This window comes from Macrotis lagotis, chromosome 1 (genome assembly GCF_037893015.1).
Source record: "Macrotis lagotis isolate mMagLag1 chromosome 1, bilby.v1.9.chrom.fasta, whole genome shotgun sequence".
Taxonomy (NCBI): domain Eukaryota; kingdom Metazoa; phylum Chordata; class Mammalia; order Peramelemorphia; family Peramelidae; genus Macrotis; species Macrotis lagotis.
In genome coordinates this window covers 142313979-142338311 of record NC_133658.1, presented here as the reverse complement: position 1 = coordinate 142338311, position 24333 = coordinate 142313979, and the positions used below count along the sequence as shown (strand labels likewise).

Sequence of the window (24333 nt, the reverse complement as noted above, 5' to 3'; positions counted from 1 at the left end):
AGAATATCTAGGCTCTATTCCCAGTTCTACCATTTACTGGATATGTGAATTTTAGAATGGATTAATGAGAGGTTCTTAACCTGGGAACCTGAACTTTAAGATAGAGAAGTAAGTTGATAAATAGAAAAATAACAGGATAGATAGATAGATAGATAGATAAATGGATGGATGGATAGACTGCATTACAATATAATTTTATTCATTAAAAACATTATTCTTTGGAGGAATTCTTCACCAAACTGTTAAAGTGGTCCATGATGCAAAAAAGATTTAAAATTCCTACATTAGATAATTTTTGAAATTCCCCTCTAAATTCTATGATTTTATTATTTCCTTCATGTCTGACCCACAATTTCCAAACTTCCTAATGTATTATCTAGCTTTCAGTTTACTACAAGTTAAATATGAGTCAAAAATGGGTCATGACAGCAAAGAAAGTCAAGATCATCCTAAACTGTTTTAATAGAAATTCTTTAGGAAAAAAAGGTGTCAAACACATAACTTCAGACCATATTCAGGAATATAATACTTCCAGTGCACTGAAACAGATTAATGTGTAACTAGGAAATATATACCAAAATAAACAAAAATACAGTAGAATAGAGATAATGTTATTGTGTGTGTTTTTTTAAGTGAACATAGTGAGCAGAAATCCTTAGGGACTGTCTTAGTGGCCCCCATTTCTATATGTGTTTGATATCACCATTGTAGAACAAATAAAAATATCAGTTGTATTCTCCTCTTTCTATTCATTCAAATCATTATCTGGAGCACTTTTCTGTTATGAATACCCCATTTGATGGATAGTGTTAACATATTAGAATCTTCCCAGAAAATAATTATAAGGAGGGCATTGAAATCCAGTCAAATTGAAGTCACTTAAAGTTCCAGGAATGCATCATTTGAAGAAGAGAAGGCAAAAGGGTACAGGGTCACTAACTTTAAATATATGAAAGATTGTCTTCAGAAGCAAAGCTTATTCACTAAATGAGGGCTGTCCAAAAGTAGATTAACACTAGAAGGACCAGGTGGAGCAATTTCTGCAAAAAAATTACAATTTTGTTTTAAAATAAACATTTTCATCTTTTATTTTCTTTGCCTTCTGAATTTAAAAAAAATTCAAGTTGCAAATTAATGCAATTTGGCCCTTCAAGGTATTCTCAAATTCTAGTTCTATGTAACAGGCAAGTATTATGAATTTCTGAGATCTTCAAAAAAATTATTTCCCCCTCTACCACTGGCAAGCTAGGTGGCACTGTGGATATTGATTGGCCTGAAATTGGGAAGACATATCTTTCTGAATTCAAATCTGTTCTCATACTTAGTAATTATGTGACTCTGGATAAGTCACTTAACCTTGTTTGCCTCAGTGTCTGCATTTGTAAAATGAGTTGGAGAAGAAAAATGACAAACAATTCCAGTATCTTTGCAAAGAAAATGGAGTCATAAAGAGTCAGACAACTGAAAAATGACTGAATACCCTTCCAAACTCATATTCTAATGAATGGTAGCTCTTTTGAGAAAGGGGTCATTTGTCAAAACAAGAGTTAAAAGATTCAATCCAGACCTTCCTTTAGAAGCTTCAGCATTTGTAGCAGTAAAAACAACCATCTCCAGAGGAAAAAAAGCTGAGCTAAAAAATAAATTTCTATGTATAGTTAAGTGACTTGTCCAAGGTCACATAGATAGGCAATTATTAAGTATCTGAGACCAGATTTGAACTCAAGTTCTCCTGACTCCAGGTGCTCTATCCATTGTGCCACCTAGCTGACCCTCCAACATAGCTTTTGGAAAAACTCTGCTAAATGATAATTATAAAATATCTTAGGAATAAGTTGATTCATAACACAAAGTTTTCACACCATTAGTATATGGTATAATTAATTGTCCATTCTATGAGGGTGGAACCAGTACTCCAGCTCCTCAAAGGAGTTATTAACTCTTCCATATCACTGATCTTACCATGAGTTTGGAAGTAATATTGATTTCTCTTTGAAATGTTATTCTTGTCACTACTCATCCCTCTCAACTCACATCACACCACCCTTGCTTAATCTGTTATGTCTCATGGAGAAGTAGTCTTGGTGAAATAGCTCAGCAAGAAGATGCATCAAGCTCAGTGATTTTCTTCATTCCTTCAAAACAATAGGGCTAACACAAATTATTTGTGTGATCCAAGGCATATAACATATTAAACTTTTGTGATCTTCAGTTTTCTCATCTGAAAAATAAGAAGGCTGGAGTAAATGATCTCTAAGTTTCCTTCTAGATCTAAATCTGTGATACATTGATTAGAGTGAAATGGCCCTTCCTCTTCCTTTTCATATGTTGAAATCCTGAGCAGCTTTTAAAATCCAATTTTAAAGCCATATTTTCTCCATTTAGTTTCTCAGTTAATAAAAAAAAAAGCTTTCCTCATATTGCTCCCACAAAAAGAAGGAAGGAAGGAAGGAAGGAAGGAAGGAAGGAAGGAAGGAAGGAAGGAAGGAAGGAAGGAAGGGAGGGAGGGAGGGAGGGAGGGAGGGGGGGGGGAAAGAAGGAAGGAGGGAGGGAGGGAGGGAGGGAGGGAGAAAAAAAGAGAAGGAAAAGAGAAGGGAAGGAAAACAAGGAGGAAGATACCAGTTGAAAATGATGAACCCATTGCTAAATAGGTATCCTATTGCCTGAGATTTTCAAGAAATCCATTTTCCCCTCTCAAAGGAATCATTTTCAGCACATCATCTTGAAAAATCTAGTGAGCATCATTGTAAGATGTGTCTTAGGGATAAGCTGATTCCTAACACAATAGTTTTGCTCCATTAGAATAGGCTATAATTAAAAAACTCCCTGATTCTTCCAATTAGTAACAACCTCCTTCTTTGGATTTAATATAATTCTCATAAATTATTGTATGTTATAGTGATCTGTTAATATTTTATCTATTACAAAACTTATTCCAACACCAAGCCCACAGTGGGTACTTCATAAGTATGTGTAATTTGAATAAATGATTAGACAGTACACAAGATATGATTAAAGATGAGAGTTTTCCCTAATCTAGGATTGCCCATTGTCACTGGCTATTTCAGGTATTGGTCCTGCCTTTGTTTCTGTTTCCCAGCCAGATATTGTTTTTAGCACATTGTTCCCTCTGGTGGAGTAACTTGGAAATTCATCATTTATGTGTCTTATTGAGAGCCACACACACTGTCATAAAAAAGTCTTCACAACTTTGTATAAAAATGCAAAGAACAAAGTTGCTATTCTATACCACATCAAACTGGTAGATAGAGACATTATTCAAATGTGCTCAGGGCGATGGCTGTAAATGTACTTGCTGGCTGACAGAAACTAATCATATGCCATAAAATATGCTCTAAACTAACTCAGTAGGTATAGTACCTGTTCTGTTAGACCCTTCCCTTTAGACACCTGCCTTTTTCTATAAGCAATAGAGTAACATTTTTTTAGGGATCCATTTTAGCAAAGGGCCTAGCATTTGTAATGAATAGGTCCTTCCTTCCTTTCTTCCTTTTTTTCTTTCCATCCCTCTCTCTCTTTTCCTTCCTCCCTTTTCCTTCCTTCTCTTTCCTTCCTTCCTTTCCTTCTTTCTTTTTTCCTTTTTTCTTCCTTCCTTTACTCCTTTTCTTCTTTTTTTCACCCTCCATTTCTTCTTCACATTTTCTTTCCTTCCATCACTCCTTGCGTCCATTTTTCCTCCTTTTATTTCTTTTTTTATTCTCCCCTTATCTCCCTCCATGCCTTCCTTTTTTCTTCCTTCTTTTTTCTTTTCCTTCTCCTTCCTTTTCTCCTTCTGTTCTTATTTCTTTCTTTTCTTCATTGCTCATTAATTAAGCTTTTATTATGTAAAAGTGCTAAATACTACAGCATACTCAAAGATAAATATAAAATGGATACCTATCAAAAGGCTTATATTGAAACAGAGAGAGGTGCAGGGGATAGAGAATAAGAATTTTTCTGGTATCTGTTTCCTTTTATGTAAAATTAAAGGGTTGTATTAGATGATCTCTTAGGTCTCTTCGAGCTCCAAAATCTATTTTAGGAAGGGACACAAATAAGTATAGAAGAAATCAGACTCTGGTAAACATCAAAGGAAAATATAAAAATAAAAAGTAAGGAGAGAAGTATGGTGAAAGGTGGAGGAGAGGGAAAGTGGCATCAGAGGGTATGGGTTCAAGTCCTGGTTGTTCCACTTACTACCCAGAAAGTAAGTGGCACAGTGGATAGAGCACTAGATGTGAAATCATTATGAGCTGAGTTCAAATCAATCTTACTCTGATCCTGAGCATCACAACTTCTCTCTTCCTGTTTCCTCCTTTGTAAGCTAAGGATGATAATAATAGTATATACCTCCCAGAATTGTTGTACATCAAATGTGGTAAATATGTAAATCACTCTGTCACAACCTTAAAACACTTTGAAGGCTGCCTATTATAATTACCTCTTTTAGTCTGGACAAAGCACTTCAACTGAGTTTCAGTTTCCTCTGTTTTCCTCAAAAGATATAATTATTCACACCACCTCTACCTAATAAGATTGCTTTGAAGACCTTAGATGTGAAATTTTGAACTGCTCTCCACAAATATTAGAGTTATTGTTCTTGACTCCAAAATACAATGTTCATAGTTCTCATTTTCAGTTGAGAAGTCTCTCCTAACACTCAGGGCTTTGAGCACAGGGTATGGGAACAGTATTTATGCCAATACAAAAGTTAAAAGATTAAATCCAGACCTTCCTTTAGAAGCTTCAGCATTTGCAGCAGTAAAAACAACTATCTCCAGAGGAAAAAAGCTGAGCTAAAAAATAAATTTCTATCTATAGTCACATCCACATCCCTGTATCAGTCTGCATCCCCATTTAGACACACACAAAGAGTCACAGAATCATATGGAGAAGGCTAAAGAGAGACGGATGTGGGTAGAAAAAAATAGAAAGATGAATTTAAATAGGAATTCATTGTAGACTTTGATATAAGCATAAGAAATGATAACTGCTCTTTATTTAGCATTTATTCCAACTTCTAAAAGCACTTACATATCCACCTTATTGATAAATATCCACCTACCCCCCAGCATAGGTTAGACTTTGATACTTAATCAATCAGCCCAAAATACAACTTGCTCATGTCATCTGGTTCTATGTCCAGGCTCACCAATGGATCCTTTACAAAGAATCTACCTAACATGTTCAAGGCCAATCTTTTTTGCCATTCCATATTTCATGCTTAACAGAGAAGCATTCATGTGTTGCTCTTGGCTTTCACTACAAAACTGTCCCCTTTATTTTCTGATTGTAATTTCCTCAATGGTTTTAATTATATCACTTTTACAAATATTGCCATTGAAAATAGGTTCTAGTCTACTTATGTTTAACATGGGGCAATCAGGTAGTGCAGTGGATATATTTGACATAAAAAAATGCTGAATTCAAATCCTGCCTCAGACACTCTGTAATCCTGGGCATGTCGTTTAACTTCATCCTCAGATTTTTCATCTGTATCATGAGGTGAAGTGGATTTAATGGTCTTGAAGGCCTATTTCAACTCAAACATATGGTTCTATGTCAAATTTCTTCATTGCCATGGTTTCTATGTGCCATTAGCAAACTAGATGGACTCCAAAGTGTTAATGTCCCCTTTCAAAATGTGATTCTAAGAAAAAACTATAAAACTTCAAATGCGATCTAATCAGGGCATTGTATAATGAGTTTATCTTCTCTCTTGCCTTGTAAACTATAGTTCATTTGAAGTGAACTAAGACCAATTACCTCTTTTTATTGCCATATCAATTCATATTAAGCTTCTATTATATTAAATCTCCCATTTCCTATGTGTTTATATCCATTCTTGTTCTCTGTACTTAGAGAGTCAAGCTCTCATCACTTCTTTCCTGTACTATCAAAATATCATTGTGCTAACAGCAGACCTTTTGTGAGATGCTAGGTTATTTACTTCACTTCCTTTCACAACTCTTTTACTGTGGCCAAATCACTAGAGATTTTTACATGGGGGGGAACATGATCATATCAAAAAATTAGGAAAATCACTTTGGCATATATATATATATATATATATATATATATATATATATATGTACATTATATATACATTGTGAATTGAAGAGGAGAGGAAGATGAATCAAGGAACATAATGCCAAGTGATGAAATCTTAACCTAGGGAGATGAGTATATGAGTAAAGAGAACAAAAATGGTTGTCAGCTTTGTTGTGGAGACAAAAACAAGATTTAGCCTCTGATTGAACATGTAGAGTGAGAGGGAATGAGGGGTCAAAGATTAGTCTAATCATAAACCTAAGTAATTGAATGTTTAGAAAAGAGAAAGAAATAAGTAATTTTGGAAGGAGTGGGTTAGTGGAGAAGACACTGAATTAAGTTGTTTGTTGAGTTTGAGATGACCATGAGCCAAATAGGTCAAAATGTTTAAATGGATATTAGTGATGCAAGTCTAGCACTTAAGAGAGAGGCATATTTGGATATGTATTTAGATCTCAGAGGAAATTGTATGGAGATGATAAATCCATGGAAATTAAGTAGTTAGTAAGAAAGAGAGGTAAATATAGAGAAGAGTGCTCAAAACATAGCCTTGATTTAGTTAGGATGATGATCCAGGAAAGAAGATAGTCGAGGAGTAGTTAAACAGGGAGGAGTATAATCAAAAAAGAACAGTGTCACAAAAACCCTAAAAAAAGATTATTGTAGAGGATAGTGATCAAAAATATTAAATGCCACAGAAAGGTCAAGAAGGATGAGGATAAATAAAAGGCCATTGAATTTGGAGAAAATAATTTCAGTTGAAAGCCACCATCCAAAGGAATAAGAAGTGAAGTAATAGGAGATAAAGTGGAGAAAATTAGATCATGAAAGAATTTGATGTTTTCCTGAAATTCAATTAAATTATGTTTTGGATATTTCCTCATGTCTTCATCTTGCCATAGCAAAAGTGGTTAGTTGGACATAATTTGTTGATAATGAGCACATGCAACTTTTAAGTTAATATCATTCTAATCTTCATATTTACAGTTCATATAATAAATTTGTATCAAATTGATTAGATTATACCTAGAATGGAGTACTGGAGACTTTGCTGGAGGATGCTGACTTCCATTTAGGGCAACCTTACTTACTACCCATTAGTATACCATTCCTTCCTGGGAGAGTGTGCTCCCTCCCTTTAAGATCTATTATTCCCATGTCTCTTAATGTTCCATGCTTTCTAGTGAAATTATACTCTGGGTCACCACCAGGTTTTTATCATAATCATTAATTTCCAAGCCAGAACTTGCTTTTCCTATCCTTTAGCTGAGAGGCAATAAGAAGGGCTTTCTGAAGGCATGGACTGCTCCCTGCTTTCTCAGTGCAATTTAACCACTGGTTGAATTGTCTATTATATTTGTACCCCTTTTACATGCTACCCATAGTTACTCAAGTGACTTTTTTCCAAGCATAAGAATTCATAACTAAAGGATTGAAGATTGTTCTAGGAATTGATAGTAATTTTATCGATTACAACTAAGTTGGAGACATATTGCTGGTAAGAGTTTCTCATACTGGAAGTTCACATTTCTGATGAAATCACAGGTCCTTCATATATTTACAAAATAATAGTTAGATGACTAATCTCATAGAATTTTTGTAACCTATTTGAAACTTTTATTTAATAATTTAATGATATGTCTAGATGGATATTAGTGATGCAAGTCTAGCACTTAAGAGAGAGGCATTACAATATTGTAATTTTGAGAGGCAAAATTACAATATAATAAAAATTTAATAATTGAAGCTCTCACTATATTATTTTTGAAATATACAACACATACTAATGCATGCTTAAACACATATTTAGAGAGGGGAGAAGAGAGATAAAGATCAAAATATTCTGTCCACCAACCAATGAGATAGCAAACTAAGATAGGGAACATCTAAGGAAAGAGGGACTTCTTTCTATCTGCCTTTACATATCTATTAATGGATCAAACCTATTATATCATGTCACTGCATAAAGATCAAGTTCTGGAAAGATGGCGCACAGATGATAGAAATTACACTGAGCATTTCTACTTCCACTGTAAAGAACAGAGTCTTTTTTATAGATATTGCCAATCATTGGTTTCCTTTAGAATCACAGAATGTTAAAATATAAAGGAATTACAGGTACCATGTAGCACTAGAGTACCAGATGTGATGTCAGGAAGATTTATCTTCTTGAGTTCAAATATGCCTTAGACACTTGCTAATTGTATGATCCTAGGCATGTCACTTAACTCTGTTTGCTTTAGTTTTTTTTTTCATCTGAAAAATGAACTGGAAAAGGAAAGATCAAACCACTCCAGGGAAGCAGTTTGTCAAGAAAATCTCAGATGTGATTTCGAGGAGTAATAAAACATAAACAATTAAACTACAATATATAAATAGGTGCATATATGCATACAAATATATATATATTTATATCTACTAACTATATATATGTTGTACCTATACACAAATATGCATAGTGCATATGCATCCTGAACATACTTATAATTTCTCATTATTCCACATTGAAAAATGATTCATATAGCCTGTCCTCTCTGATCCTTGCATGTTTCTTACAGGAATCTTCAAGTCAACACTCCCTATCTTTACCCGTATTGTGAATAAGAAATAGAATCACTGAAACTTTTGTTAGTTTTATTTTTGTTTTTATTTTAAAGCAATGTTGACTCAAGAACATTCTTAAATATCTGAGAATGGCAAGAATAAAATACCTAATTCTTCAAACCCTGGTGGCAGAGCACAAATTCATTGAACATATAGCCTTTTGGCAGATTGGGTTGTCTTTAAACTCAGTCTAGCTAATTTCATAAAGATATATGACCTTAGCTTTGGTCATCAAGGGAGTAATTTAATTTTAGTCCTCAAAATAAGATCTGAAGAACCCATTGCTGAGATATAATCCATGTCAGGGGACAAAATCAAATATTGAACATGTATGGAAGAGTGAAGTATTGAATTAAAAATAACTCCCCTTTCTATAGTGCTTTAAGTTTCAAAAAATGGTTTCCTTACAAAAATTCTATGGGATTAGTCATCTAAGTGTTATTTTGTGAATGTATGAAGGACCTGTGATTTCATCAGAAATGTGAACTTTCAGTATGAGAACCTCTTACCATCAATGCAGGTCTCCAACTTAGCTATAATATAATCAAAAAGAGTTTCCCTGAGCACTGACAATTTAAGTGACTTGTCTCATAATCGCATTGTTTATATGTGTCAGAAGAGATACTTGAATCTATGTCTTCCAAATTCCAAGCTCAATATTGATCCACTTTTCCATGCTATTTCTGAAACCACTATTATCCCTGTAGTAAAAACAAAATGAAGAGGTTATGTGGTGGGTGGATAGAGAGAAGGCTTCCAAGTCAGGAAGACCTAGGCTAAAATTTCACTTTGTACATTTATTGATTGTGTGAATCTGGACAAGTTATGTAGCGTTTCAGGACACCAGGCAACTCTTCAAGACTATATGCTGCAGAGCCAGTGCCATTACTCATTGGTAGAGGGGAATTTTCTCATTTGGAATTCACTATGAAAACAAAATTACAAGTCTGACCTAAAAATGATGGAGGTAAGGAAAGAGACTCTTAGAGAGGCTAAGTGATTCATCTGTAGCAGCCCAGCTTGAGAATATCAGACCTAGGACTCAAATCTGGTTCTCCTACTAAGAATTCAAGCAAATTTTCCACTATACAAAAATAATTGACCTAAAGCAGCACCTGGGTCAGAAGAAGCTAACACAATGAGGTTGTTGGACAGAAAGTCTTATGTGATTAATCTTTGGCTACAAGCATAACTGAGAGAACTTGAATCTATCCTGGAAAAGAGAACTAAATTTGAATAAAATATGCTGTCTTTTCCACATCCTTTCAAGTTTCTCACTTCGGACCATTGCAGTCAATATTTCAGTCAATGGAGAGAAATGCAGCAGAATTGATTATATGATTGGTTGGACTGTTTCTCCCCTGGGTTTTTCTTTTAAGATTGAATTTCACTATTTCTGGGGAAGAGAAAAAAATGATCCTGATTTTTGTGTACATGAAATCACTGCTCAAAAAGAAATAACGGCTTTGTTCTGCTATTGAAAATACCTGAAGGAGTCTATGCCTCTCCATCTTGGTTTGTTCTGTCATCCATCATCTCCTACTATAAGCTTGGGGAAAGGATAAGATTTCTGCCTTTTGGAACCAAACACTCTCCTTCCCATCTAGGAACAAGGAAAATACATTAAGCTTGAGGAAAGATTAGAAGAAGATTATAAAAGAACATTGGAAATGCATGTATCTAATTTTTTTATCTGTATCTACATACCTAATTATGTATATATACCTGCAGTGTGAAGGACTCACCTAGGGCAAACACTCACAAAAAGTAATGTAGGGATTCTGAAGGTCTCTCTTAAGAAGTTTGGAATTGATTTGAAGAATAGGAGACACTGGCACAGGGTTCCCAGTATGGAGTGTCCTCTTCAGAGAGGCATGCTGTAGGAGCAAGGTAGAATTGAAGCAGCACAAAGGAAATACGACATGCATAAATTTAGAGTAACTAAGCAGGTGTTCAGATAGATTATTTGTGCCCAAACTGAAGTATAGCATTCTGAGATCTTATTGATCTGATTAACCACAGTCATACACACTGTAACTTGTCTCTAACATAGAGATGTCATTTTGATCTTCAGTAAAAAAGGACAAGAAGCAACTAATTCATGCCTAAACATGCAAATACGTATAAAGTTATTTATTGAGTTAAGTGGGGACTTGATTTCTGATTTCTTTGTTATAAGGTACTCCCAGAAGACCAAGTTCTCTTTACCAATGTAGGTCACTCCCTTCTCTGAAATCTTATTGTCTTAGAAATTTGTCTAGAAAACTGGATTTCAGTCCCAGAAAAAGTATGTATCAGAGGAATGAAATTAGTCAGTCTCTGAGATTTACCCCCTACTCACCATAAGATCTAAATACTTACACATACATGTATACATATATGACACTTTATATTATATATTTTATGTGTATATATATATATATAGTGCAAGTATGTCTGAGTGAAAAGAAATTATAGCTTAGAATTAGAAAAATAGTTTTAATATTGTACCAATATTTGAGGGGTGAGTGGTAGTTGCATGGCAAGTTAGAGATTTTAATGAACTATAAACTCAAAACCAGTAAAAAGTTTAACATAAAATTTAGACACTGGTTCAGCAGTTTGCTCCATCAATGAAAATTTTGTTGACTTGTCACTGGGGACCTGATTTTCTCATTGATTATATTTCCCAAATGATTGAAATCAAAGAATATGAGTCCTGAAAGTAATTTCCCAAGAATCTGTGCTGGCTGATACACAGGCATAACAGGATGTATATGTTTTGAAGAGGAAGGAAAAGAATGAACATTTATTAAGCATCTACTATGTGCCAGACACTATGGTAAGTATTTTATAAATAATATCTTATTTTATCCTCACAACAACACTGGAAGATAGGTGCTATTGTTATCCAGTTTTATAGCTGAGGAAACTAAAGTCATCAGAGGTTAAATGATTTCTTCAGGATCACACAACTAGTAAGTTCTGAGGTCAGCTTTTAATCCTAGATTCTACTCACAGCATGATCCACTATGTCATGTAGTTGCCTATAAGAATTAGAAAGACTGAGAAAAACAGAGAGAGAATTGGAGAAGATCACCATCATGGGCCCCTCTAGGTCAAGGAAAGAGTGCAGAGTGGTTATTTATGTACACATTTGTTTCAAGAAAATGTGATCTAAATCTTGACATAGGCAGAGGGGAAAGAAAACTTCTGTTCAACCAAGTTCAAGAGTGAGCAACTGGGGTGGCTAGGTGTTACAGTAGATAGAGCACCAGCCCTGGAGTCAGGGGTACATGAGTTCAAATCTGGCCTCAGACACTTTAATAATTACCTAGCTGTGTGGCCTTGGCCAAGCCACTTAACCCCATTGCCTTGCAAAAAAACTTTTAAAAAAGCAAGCAACTTAGAAAGCCAAATGGGATGATAAGGGAAGTTTCTCTAATAATTTTAGCTACAGAGAGAATTCTCAGTTTCTAGTTGGTGTACACTTCCCCTACTCTTGCCTATGCCCAGTGGGAGTTTGGAGGTCTGAATTAAGTAAGGAAACTTGTGATTCTATAATTTATAGAGAGTCAAATTAAAATAAGACTCTTCCCTAGAAAAGAGTTAGAAGAAGGGTGTGGAATTGGAATGATTACAATTTTTGAGATACTAATATCAATTGCTCATATTTTATTAGCTTTCTTTTAGTCCCATTATCCTTCTGCTAAAGATACTTGCTCATAGATTATTTAAATAATAGTGACACTTGGTTGACACAAAATTCTTGGAAGAAAAGGAAGGGATATGACCAAAAAGTAGAGGATAAGGGCAAAAAATTGCCAAGTTAATTTTCCTCATTCATACTTCTAGAGGAGTTTGTAGGATTTAACCTAAAATGTGTGTATATCTACTTTCCGTGGTGCTGACTGCTTTCAAACCTACCAAAGTTGCTATTTGTTCTTCAGACATTGCAGTTATGTCTGACTCTTTGTGACACCGTTTGAACTTTCTTGGCAAAGGTACTAAAGTAACTTGCCATTCCTTTCTCCAGCTTATCCTATAAATCAATAAACAGGAAAGCAATGCTAAGTGACTTGCTGAGGGGTCACAGAGCTAGTAAGTGTCTGAGGCCAAATTTGAACTCAGGAAGATGAGTCTTCCTGATCAATTTCTGCACTCTATCTACTTCATCACCTAGCTGCCCTGCCATATACTCCATTCCAGAAGTACAATATTAAGAATGAAGATAATGATAGTCCAACTGTTCTCTAACCTGACCAGGCTAGGTTTTTACTCTTGAGTTTAGTTCAGAGCAAAATATTTAGGAAGGATATTGGCAAGCTGGAACACATTTGAAGATAATGAAAGAGCAGAAGTCACACAATATAAGTAAAGGTTGAAGAAACAATGTTTCTTTAATCGGGGGGGGGGGATTTAGGGACTAAAAGTACTTGAAGAGTTATCATATGAAAGGGAATTTTAGGCTTATTCTGCCTAACAGCAGAATACAAAATTAGGAGCATTGGGAAGAAAGTATAGAGAGATCATTTTTATTTTGATGTAAGGAAAACTAATAATTGTCTAGCTTCCAGTGAACTCCCCATTCATGAAGAGTCTCCAAGAAGTAGTTGGATTATCATTTGTTAAGGATCTAATGGAAGAGTGCAAATTAGACTAAGGATGCAGTGTGGTATAACAGATAGAATACTTGGCCCTTAGGCAGAGGACCTAGGATCAAAGAAATAGTTTGACCTTTAGCAAGTAATTTTACCACTCTGTGCCTAATTTTCTTTACCCATGAATGTGTTAAGCAGACAATATTTCTTCAAAGCTCCTTTCTAGATCTATATCATATAATCTTATTATCTCTGTAGTTATTTTTACTTCCAAGATTCTACACAAATAGTGGGTCTACTATTGGGGAAAAGTGAAATAAAGATATAACTTTATAATCATATAACTGCTATTCTATATTTGATATAACAGCTATCTTATAATAGTTAATCTTTATATAATAATTTAAAATTTAGAATACATTTTCTTCTTAACAAATCTATGAGAATGAGGGTTGAGAGAAGTCATTTAGATAACTATGTCAATGATTAAAATGTGAGATAGGGTAGAAGGAAAAAAAGACAAGTTTGAGAATTAGATGGTCTGTGTTTAATTCCTGGTACTGCTTTTAAATATCTATGGGGCTTAAGTTGAATCATCCTCTCAATGCTTCCATTTCCTCACCTGCAAAATTAGCAACTTAGCCTAAATAATGGATTATGAACTCTTCCAAGTCTAAATCTATTTTTCAAAAGAACTGAATAAACTATTCAACTCTCAACTTGTCAGGACTTGTATTGGAATAGTCTAAGTCCTATGATCTAAATGTGATTTTTGTCTTCTCACAAAAAAGTTTGGACAAAACTATTATTAAGATACTTTGATAACACTGCATTCCCTATATCAAAAATATCTTATTTAGGCCTACTCATTTGCATTAATTGCATTTCTCAGCATGGTTGCCTGAGTACTTAGAAAGCGAATAAATTGACAAATGACCCATTGTTCTAATTTAATTAAATGTAGAGCTATGGTTCTAGTACATCAAAACTTCCTAATTTGAAACACTCATATTGTGGCTCTTTGAGATGAACCTTAGTTTGTACTTGGTTAGACAGAGGCCATCCCTAAAGCAAGCCTGACAAATTTTCTGTTTTCAGCTTTTAAGAATTTATTTTATCTCCTGTCTATCATCCCTGGAGGAAAAAGCAAAAAATATTATAATAAACATATAGTACACCAGAATCAAAAATTAAATTGTCCATGTACAAAAATGTGTGTCCCTTGTTATACGTTGATCCATTACCTCTCTATTGTGCTATGGAAAAAAGCTACAGTTCCATCCCTCACAAAGTTTGCAATGCAACAGGGGCCATATGACATGTATATCAATATTGTGATATGAGGATATGTAATGCATTAAAGATCCAAAATAGAATAAGAAAATATTCAAGGAAGGAATAATTATCACTTTCAACTAGGAAGGCTTCATAGTGGCTTTATGGACTAGGTAGCACTTGAGATGGGTATAGAAAGATGGGAAGATTTTCACCAAGAGAAGTAATTTGTTGTTCCTGCATGGAAAATAGCCTCCACAAATGTCTAGAAGAAGGCAACATGAGATTAAAAAAGAACAAGTAATCCAGTTTGAATGAAATATCGTGTGTGAAGAGGAGTTGACTGAAATAAACCTAGAAAGCGACAATTGCTGTTGAATTGTGAACACTATCATTTGTAAGACTGGGGAGCTTGTATTTTGCCTTTAGCCAATATACACTCATGAAGTTTTTTGAAACTTTCAGAAAAATTATATGGTTAGGTAAGTATAGTTCCTATGAAATCTGGCATGTATAAAAAATAGATTAGTGAGAAAATAAATAGAAAGGAAGCAAGTAGACCAGTTAGGATTATGCCAAGTTCTCAGGTGACTTAACCTGGACTATTGAAATGAATCAAAAAAGTCCTGGGGTGGCTAGGTGGTGCAATGGATAGAGCAGCAGCCCTGGAGTCAGGAGTACCTGGGTTCAAATTTGGCCTCAGACACTTTAATAAATTACCTAGCTGTGTGGCCTTGGGCAAGCCACAACCCCATTGCCTTGCAAAAACTAAAAAAAAAAAAGTCCTATAATTAGAGTGCTTATTGTACTTGCAATATTTCAGCAAATAAAAAAAAATAAGAACTTAGCACACAGTTAGTAAAAATAATTTGGCACAATAGGGAACCAGTAGCTAGTGTGTTGAGGTAAACTCCTATGCTACCATTCATTGTTTTCCCATCTCCAGCCCCATGACCTTCCCAGTAATGCTGTGGTCTTTGTCTCTAACAACTATGACAGGTAAGCATTATTCATCTCTCTAAGTTGAAGGATAACTTCACACCACTTAGCATAAGTATGGCTTCTGATATTTATCCCAGACAAAAAAAAAAAACTTTAAGGACATTTTTTTAAAACAACTAGTAAGTTATTAAGATATCTCAATCTACAGAAAAAGAACTGATTAAGTCTGAATGTAAATCAAAATTTGTTTTTTAAAACATTGTAACATTTAAACAATTGAAAACATTTGAAACAGTTTAAAACATTGTTTTTATTTGTATTTCTTTCACATCATGACTAAAATGGGAATATGTTTTGCATATCTGTGCATGTGCAGCCCATAAAAAATTGTGTACCTTCTCAACAAGGGGGGAGAGGAAAGAGAGAATTTGGAACTCATTTTTTAAATGTTATATTTTTACATTTCATTAGAAAAAAAGAAAACATCAAAAAAATAAATGGTAATAAAAATATCATGTGAAAAGTGGCAAGTATTTGAATTCAACAACATATTAATAAGGAGGAGAAAAATATAAGAGATATTCTTTGGCAGTACAATTGCTAGGCCATAAGAACCAATTAAATATGAGAGGTGAGGGAGAGGGAAGAGTTAAAGATGACCTTGAGGGTTCAGTCTCAACGTAGAATGATAATGCCATGAAAAAAAATAGAAAAGTTACTAAAAGCATAAGGTTTGTTGGAAGAAGATGATGCAGTATTGGATAAGTTAAATTTAAATTTCTGAAGGGAATATAAATGAAAATGCCTGGTAGTCATTTAGAAATGTTTTATGAGAGCTCAGAAGAGAGATGAAATATTATGATCAATCTGGATTTCATATATTCCAAGAATATTGATGAGATGGAAAAGTTTTAAAGGAGAGCAACCAGGATGGCAAAAGGACTCAAGGCAAGTCATATGAGAATCCCCTGAAAGAGCTGGGAATATTTAGCTTAACAAGACAAGACTAATGGGAATGGGCATGGGGATGGGAAATATAATTGTTTTCTCCAATCAGAAATATCATAATATGTAAGATGGATTATATTTGCTCTATAGAGGGAAGATTTTAAAGCAACGGATTAATGTTGTAAAGAAGCAAATTTATGTTTAATGCATGGAAAAAATTAATAATGATTAGAACTATCTAAAGTGAATGGGAGGCCTAGAAAGGCACTTAGTTTCCACCTCATCAGAGTCCATAATTCGTTCTGTCAACTAATATTTATTAAGTATCTGCTATGTGCCAGAGACTGTGTTAAGGGCTAAAAATACAAAGAAAGAAAAAAATAAACAAAAACCTAAACAAACTATAGAACATAGCCCATGTCTTCAAGGAGCTTAAAGTTTAATGGAGGAGAAAAATGCTAGCAAATACATGTGTGTGGTATATATATATATGATAAATTGGAAATAGTCTCAAATGGAAGGAACAAGATCAGGGAGGAACTGGAAAATAACTTGCAGAAAATAATAATTTAGCTGAGTCTTAAAGGAAGCCAGGAAAGCTAGGAGGCAGAGATAAGGAGGAACAGCATTCCAGGTAAGGGTAACAGTGACAACACTCAAAGTTCTTAGATAGCATATTTGAGGAAGAGCAAGGAGTCAGTGTCACTGCATCCCAAAGAACATGGAAGTCTTGGAAAGGTCAAAAGTGGAAAGGTTTTGAAATATTTTAAAAAACAAATAGGATTTTAAAATAGCAGTGTTAGAAGAAAGAATGAGATATAGATAAGAGATGCCACAAGGGTAAAAATGACAAGATTTGACAATTGATTGAATTGGGGGAAATGAAGAGTCAAGGATGATGCTTAGGTGGTGAGTATGGGTGACTAGAAGACTCGTAGTTATTTTGACAATAATGAATAAATTAGGAAGAAGAAAATACTTTCAGGGGAAGATAATGGATTCAATTCTGAATGTTTTGAATTTGGAGAGATGTGAGATTGGAGGTTAGGAGATAGGGTAGGGCTGGGAAAAATGCATAGAAATGACAATTGAAACCATGGGAACTGATGGGATCACAGAGTGAAATAAAGTAGAAGAACTGATACTGGAGAAGGGAGCAAAAATCAAGAGAACATTGTACACATTAACAGCAACATTGTGAATTGATCAATTGTGATGGATACAACTCCTCTCAGCAGTTCAGAGATCCAGGATAATCCTGGGAGCTCTGCTATGGGAAATGCGATCCACATCCAGAGGGAAAAAATACCCCACAGAAAGGGATACTATGTTCCCTTTTCTAAAACTTCTCTTATGTATTTCCTTCCTATATCATGGATTTATTTCTTTTCCTTTAGTGCCAATTCCTTTTGCACAAAATGACTAGAACACAAATATACATACAGAACTTTTACAAGTGTATTCACTGCCAGGGGAAGGGGGCAGGGTGATTAAAAATATGTTTAAACTTATAAATTTGTAAATGTATGAATGGCGGGGGGAAAAACCCAGAGCTTGTGATTGAAAAAATAAAATAAAATATCAATTTTTTAAAAAGAAATAGAATAGAGGAAGAAAGAAGAAATGCTAGGGGACAAAAATGCTTTAAGAGATTTCACTGTGGTTAGAAGGTGATATGAAAATCTAGCAAAAGATAAAGAGGAATAGTCAGAAAGATAGAAGGAGAACCAGCATAGAGCAGTACCATGAAAACTTAGAATGAAGTTTGTTGGTATTAAGAGAAAAAGCTGATAAACAGTTTCAAAAAATTTCAAAGAAGTCTATAAAGATACATTTGAGAAAAAACATTAGATTTTTCCATTAATTTGATCATTAATAACAAATGAGGCCAATTTCAATTGAATAAAGAGGTTGGGAGCCAGACTGTTATCAGTCAATCAATAAGAGCCTACTATGTGTCAGGCATCATGCTGAGGACCATTCTGAAATTCCATGATCTTTTATTTAGCATGAATATTAAAATTTGAATATTATCTGAATAGAATGTTTAATTGAAACTACAGGTGGTCATAAGATTTCCAAAAGAATTGTTGAAAATTGAAAAGAAAATCCAGGGACGCTTACACTCAGGAAGCAGGAAAATAGGGCAAAAAGCCTGAGAGAAGCCATCAGAATTAAATGAGGATAGGCAAAGCCAGTTTCAGGAAACTGAATGAAACTTTCAGGGTGGGCAAATTGACTTATCATGTTAAATGTCACCAAGGTCAAGATGTATGAGGATTTTAATAAGTCATTAAATATAGACATAAATAGGCTAAAAGTCATTTAATATAGACATAAATAGGACCTTAGAGGAACCAGTTTCAATAGAATGGAAGGAGTGGAAGCCTAATTGCATATATATATATACATATATATATATATATATATATATATATATATATATATATATATATATTTCCTATGCATCGAATCTTTCTAATAAGTTACAAAATCATTAAGGGCAGATACTATTCATTTTTGCTTGCATGTCACTGTCACCTAAAATAAATTCTCATATATTATATGCTTAACAAATGTTCTTTGAGGTAGAGTCCAACATTTCATCATCCAAAGTTTTGAAAGGTATTCTACATTTGAGACATTACAAGTCAGTCACTCAAAACTTTAGCTCATGAACCCCCACCAATATATTTCTTTTCTAAAAACCCAGCAAGTGACAAGTGATAAGTGCCAAGTAACATCTCACTGCCATCTATTCTAGAAGTATACTTTGTTACAGATTACCAAGTTACAAACAAGTGGTAGGGATTATGCAAGGAATTAGTGTGTGAATCCACAGGATAAGTATCAAGGGGCAAATAAGTGAGGAATGTATGTGGGTCAAGGGAATACATGTAAGAGAAAAGAAAACATACTTCCAAAGCAATATCCATTAGGGAAACTAGCTCTATCTCTGATGTTATCTGCTCCTACTAGTTCATTAGATGTCCCTATTGAACTTGATGGCATTTGAATTACTATGCTCTGAGCTTGGATCCTCTAATGAATTCTTCTCCCCACTGAAATGTAGGACTCTACTAAGCTGCCTGATGTTGCCATCTACTGGACCTTAGCTGTAATTGTTTTTGGTCTCAGAATGATAAGAGATCAATACAGTCTTTGTGTTCTTAGACCATGTGACTATTTTAACTCCTTTGTTAGGTAGACTCCAGCTTGTATAACCAACTAGTTTGCAGGTGAAAATTATCAGTACTGACATCCAAAAAAAATTCTTCTTCCACCTTTCCCTTTGACTATTTTATTGATATTTTATTTTTCCAAATTTTCCAAAATTTCCAAATTTTTTCAACATTCATCCATATGCATGTGTAGATTTTTAAGTTACAAGATTTCCTGCTGCCTTCCCTTCCCATACTGCCCTGCCCCATCAGCTGCAAACAGTCAGGTTTATATTGTAATATAATTGTGTTAAACATGTTTACAAGATTAGCTATTTTTGGTATGAGGAATTAGGATTAAGGGAAAGAAATACATAACAGATTTTTTTTAAGTGAATGTAACATTCATCAGATTCTGAAGTGTTTTTTGTTTTGTTTTGTTTTTCTTCCTCTAGATGAGGATAACACTGTCCATATCCCATCTAATAGGGTTGTCCTAGCTCTCTGAACTGCTGAGAGCAACTGCATCCATCAGGGTTGATCATCTCACAATTTTGTTATTAACATGTACATTGTTCTCTTGGTTCTGCTCCCTTTGCTCAGCATCAGATCTTGTAATTCATTCAGGGCTTCTCTAGAGTCCAACCATTATAGTTTCTTATAGAACAATAATATTCCATGGAATTCATGTACTATAATTTGTTTAGCCATTCCCCAATTGATGGACATCACCTCAATTTCCAATTTTTTGTCACTACAAAAAGAACTACAATGAATATTTTAGAACATGTTAGTCGTTCCCCATTTTTTGTGATTTTTTTCAGGATATAGGCCTAGAATCAGAATTGCTGTGTGAAGGAGTATGAAGTTTTATTGTTCTTTGGGCATAGGTACATATTGTTCTCCAGAATGGTTGGATGAGTTCATAACTCCACTAGCAATGCATTAATGTCCAATCCTCCCATAACCTCTACAACATTGATCATTTTCTCTTTTTCTCATCTTGGCCATTCTGATAGATGTGAGGTGAAACCTCATTGTTGTTTTAATTTTCATTTCTCTAATCAATAATGGATAGGAGAATTTTCTCACATGATTATATATAACAATTTTGTCATTTGAAAACTGTCTATTTGTATCCTTTGATCATTTGTTAATTGGGGAATGACTCGTAACCATATAAATTTGATGCAACCTCTCCATATTTTAAAATGAGACCTTTATCAGAAATCCTAGTTGTGAAGATTGCTACCCAGCTTTCTGCTTTCCTTCTAATTTTGGCAGCATTGATTTTTATTAGTGCAAAACCTTTTTAATTTAATATAGTCAAAATTATTAATTTTTCAGTTTATAATATACTTTATTTCTATTGATCATAAATTTGTCCCTTTTCCATAGATCTAATAGATAAGAATATTTCTTGATATATTAATTAATTTATGGTTTCACCTTTATATATAAATCCTGTACCCTTTTTGAACTTATTATATTTTTAGGTCTATTGTATTTATTTTTTTACAACTTAAATTTTTATTTTAAAGTTACATTTTTATTTATTGACATATTGCTAAAATAGTCTTGCTGTAAGAGTAAATATATCCCCCCCATCCCACAAAAAAAAACCTCATGAACAATAAAATGAAAGAGAAAAAAATGTACTTCAGTCTGTGTTCCAATACCATCAACTCTGTCTCTGGGTTGGATCTCATTCTTTATCATAAGTCCATTAGAGAAGTTACTTTCATATTTTTCCATGGTTGCTGTTGCTAATTGTAATTCCCTCCATCCATTCCTCCCCTTTACCATTTATTATATTTTCTTCTCTCCTTTGACTTTGTCCCACTTCAAAAGTGTGTTGTGGGGCAGCCGAGTGGCACAGCAGATAGAGCATTGGCCCAATAGAAGTCCCAATCCTACATCTCACCTCAGAGACCCAGTGACCACCTAGCCCCTTAGTCCTGGCCTTCACACCCAATTCCACCACCTTGCAAAACATTTACAAAAATGTGTTATATCTGACTATCTTCTGCCACGATCTTCCCTCTCCTCTATCACCTACATCCCCTCCCCTCCCCCCTCCCCTTTCTCCCATCCCATTTTTCTCTCTCCTTATTCTTCTAGATTTCTATGCCCTATTATATATTTTGTTTCCTCTCTGAGTCATTTCCAAAGAGAATGAAGATTCCCTCATTCCTCCTCACCTTCCCCTCCTTCCATAGCATTGCAAAAGCTATTTCTTGAATCTTTTACATGAAATATCTGAGTCTATCTACCTCTCCTTTCCCTTTCTCCCAGTATATTTCCTTTTTACTCATTGACCCCATTTTTACAATACATTATACCTTCAAATTTTAACTCCCTCCTGTGCCTCACATATAAAAGCTCCTTCTAACTGCTCTAATAAATGAGAATGTTCATAAGAGTATTGTCAGTATCATTTTCCCATTCAGGAATACACACAGTTCATCACCATTAAATCCCTCATAATTTAGCCTTCTCATCCACCTCCTGTATGCTTTACCTGAGTCTTGTATATGAACATCAAACTTTCTGTTCAGCTCTGGCCATTTAAAAAGGAATATTTCAAATTTCCCTGTTTCATTGAAAGTCTATCTTTTGAGGATGTTCAGTTTGGCTGGGAAGTTGATTCTCGGGAGCATTCCTAGTTCTTTTGCTTTCCAGAATATCATATTCCAAGTCCTATAAGACCTTAATGTGGATGCTGCTAAGTTCTGTGTAATCCTGACTGTAGTTCCACAATATTTTAATTGTTTCCTTCTGCATGCTTGGAATATTTTCTTTTTTACTTTTGAGTTCTGGAACTTGGTTATAATATTCCTGGAGGGGTTTTTGTGGATCTCTTTCAGGAAGAGACTATTGGATTCTCTCAATTTTTATTTTACCTTCTGCTTCTAGGACATGAGGGCAGTTTTCCTGTAGAAATTCATTAAAAATAAAGTCAAGGCTCTTTTTTGATCATGATTTTCAAGTTGCCCAATAATTTTAAAATTGTCTCTTCTGTATCTCTTTTCCAGATCAGTTTCTTTTTCAATGAAATATTTCACATTTTCTTCTATATTTTCATTCTTTTGGTAGTGTGTTATTATTTCTTGATTCCTTACAAAGTCATCAGCTTCCCTTATCTCCATTCTACATTTGAAGGAGCTGTATCTTCAGAGAGATTTCTTTTCTCCTTTAACATCTGGCCAATTCTGCTTTTTAAGGTATTATTCTCCTCATTAACTTTTTGGACTGCCTTTTCCATTTGATCTAAACTAGTTTTTAACATGTTATTTTCTTCAGTATTTTTTGGATCTTCTTCACCAAGCTGCTAATTTGGTCTTAATGTTTTTCTTGTATCTCTCTAATTTTTCTTCCCAATTTTTCCTCTATCTCCCTTACTTGATTTTCCAAATCTTTTGGAACTCCGTCATAATCTGAGCCAACTACTGCTATTTTTCTTGGAAGCTTTGGATATAGAGCATGGACTTTGATATCTTCTGAGTTTGTGGGGTTTTTTTGCAAGGCAATGGGGTTAAGTGGTTTGCCCAAGGCCACACAGCTAGGTAATTATTAAATGTTTGAGGCTGGATTTGAACTCAGGTACTTCTGACTCCAAGGCCAGTGCTCTATCCACTGTGCCACCTAGCTGCCCCTGAGTTTGTGTTTTGATCCTCCATGGGGCAAAAGTAATTTCCTCTAATTTTTTTACTTGCATGTTTAATTCATTGATTGCCTCTTTCTGTAATTTATTCATGTAAGCATTTAAAGATATAATATATCCCCTGACAACTGTCTTGGCTGTATCCCATAAGTTTTAGTATGTTGTCTCATTATTATCATTATTTAGGATGAAATCATTAATTCTCTCTATAATTTGTTGTTTGATCCCCTAAATCTTTAAAAGGACATTATTTAGTTTCCAAGTGGTTTTATATCTATCTCTCCATGACCCATTATTGCATGTTATTTTTAATTGTGATCTGAGAAGGATGTATTCACTACTTCTGCCTTTCTGCATTTGATTATACAGTTTTTATGCCCTAGTATATGATCAATTCTTGTGTAAATGCCATAAACTGCAGAAAAAAGTACATTCCCTTCTATCCCCATTCAAACTTCTCCAAAGGTCTACCATGTCTAGATTTTCTTAATATTCTATTTACCTCCTTAACTTCCTTCTTGTATTTTTATGGTTAGATTCATCTAAATCTGAGAGTGGTAGGTTAAGGTCTCCCACTAGTAGAGTTTTGATTTCTATAACTGTAAATCATTCAACTTCTCTAAGAATTTGGATGCTATACCTTTTGATGCAGGCATGTTTAGTACTGAAATTGCTTCATTGTCTATGGTACCTTTTGGAAAGATATAGTTTCCTTCTTTATCTCTTTTACTGACATCTATTTTTGCAGCTCCTTTGTCTGAGATAAGGATTGCTACCCCTGCTTTTTTCACTTCAGCTGTAGCAAAATATATTTTGCTGCAACCTTTTACCTTTGCTCTATATGTATCTTTCTGCTTCAAATGAGTTTCTTGTAAGCATCATATTGTAGGATTCTGGTTTTTAATCCACTCTGCTATTTGCTTACATTTTATGGAGGAATTCATCCTTTTCACATTCAAAGTTATAATTACTAACTCTTTATTGCCCTCCATTCTATTTTGCCTCTCTTTGTATTTTTCCCTTTTTCCCCTTTATCCACATTCCCCGGTATTTTGTTTTTGAATACCACCACCTTCAGTGTGTTCGCCCCCTTATATCTACCCCCTCC

At 34.4% G+C, this 24333-nt stretch overlaps 1 long non-coding RNA gene across 3 annotated transcripts in view; it reads right to left on the bottom strand.

Annotated features, from left to right (window-relative positions):
* LOC141504179 (uncharacterized) overlaps positions 1–24333 on the bottom strand; it is a 452895-nt gene that overhangs the window by 396938 nt on the left and 31624 nt on the right. For 2 of the 3 annotated variants that reach the window (XR_012473241.1, XR_012473239.1), the window contains exons 1-2: positions 10401–10991; positions 10143–10258 (exon numbers count right to left, since the gene is read on the bottom strand). This is a non-coding gene — a long non-coding RNA (uncharacterized LOC141504179). Of the gene's footprint in view, positions 1–10142; positions 10259–10400; positions 10992–24333 lie in introns of those variants that run through there. The other variant, XR_012473240.1, reaches the window with a different exon arrangement.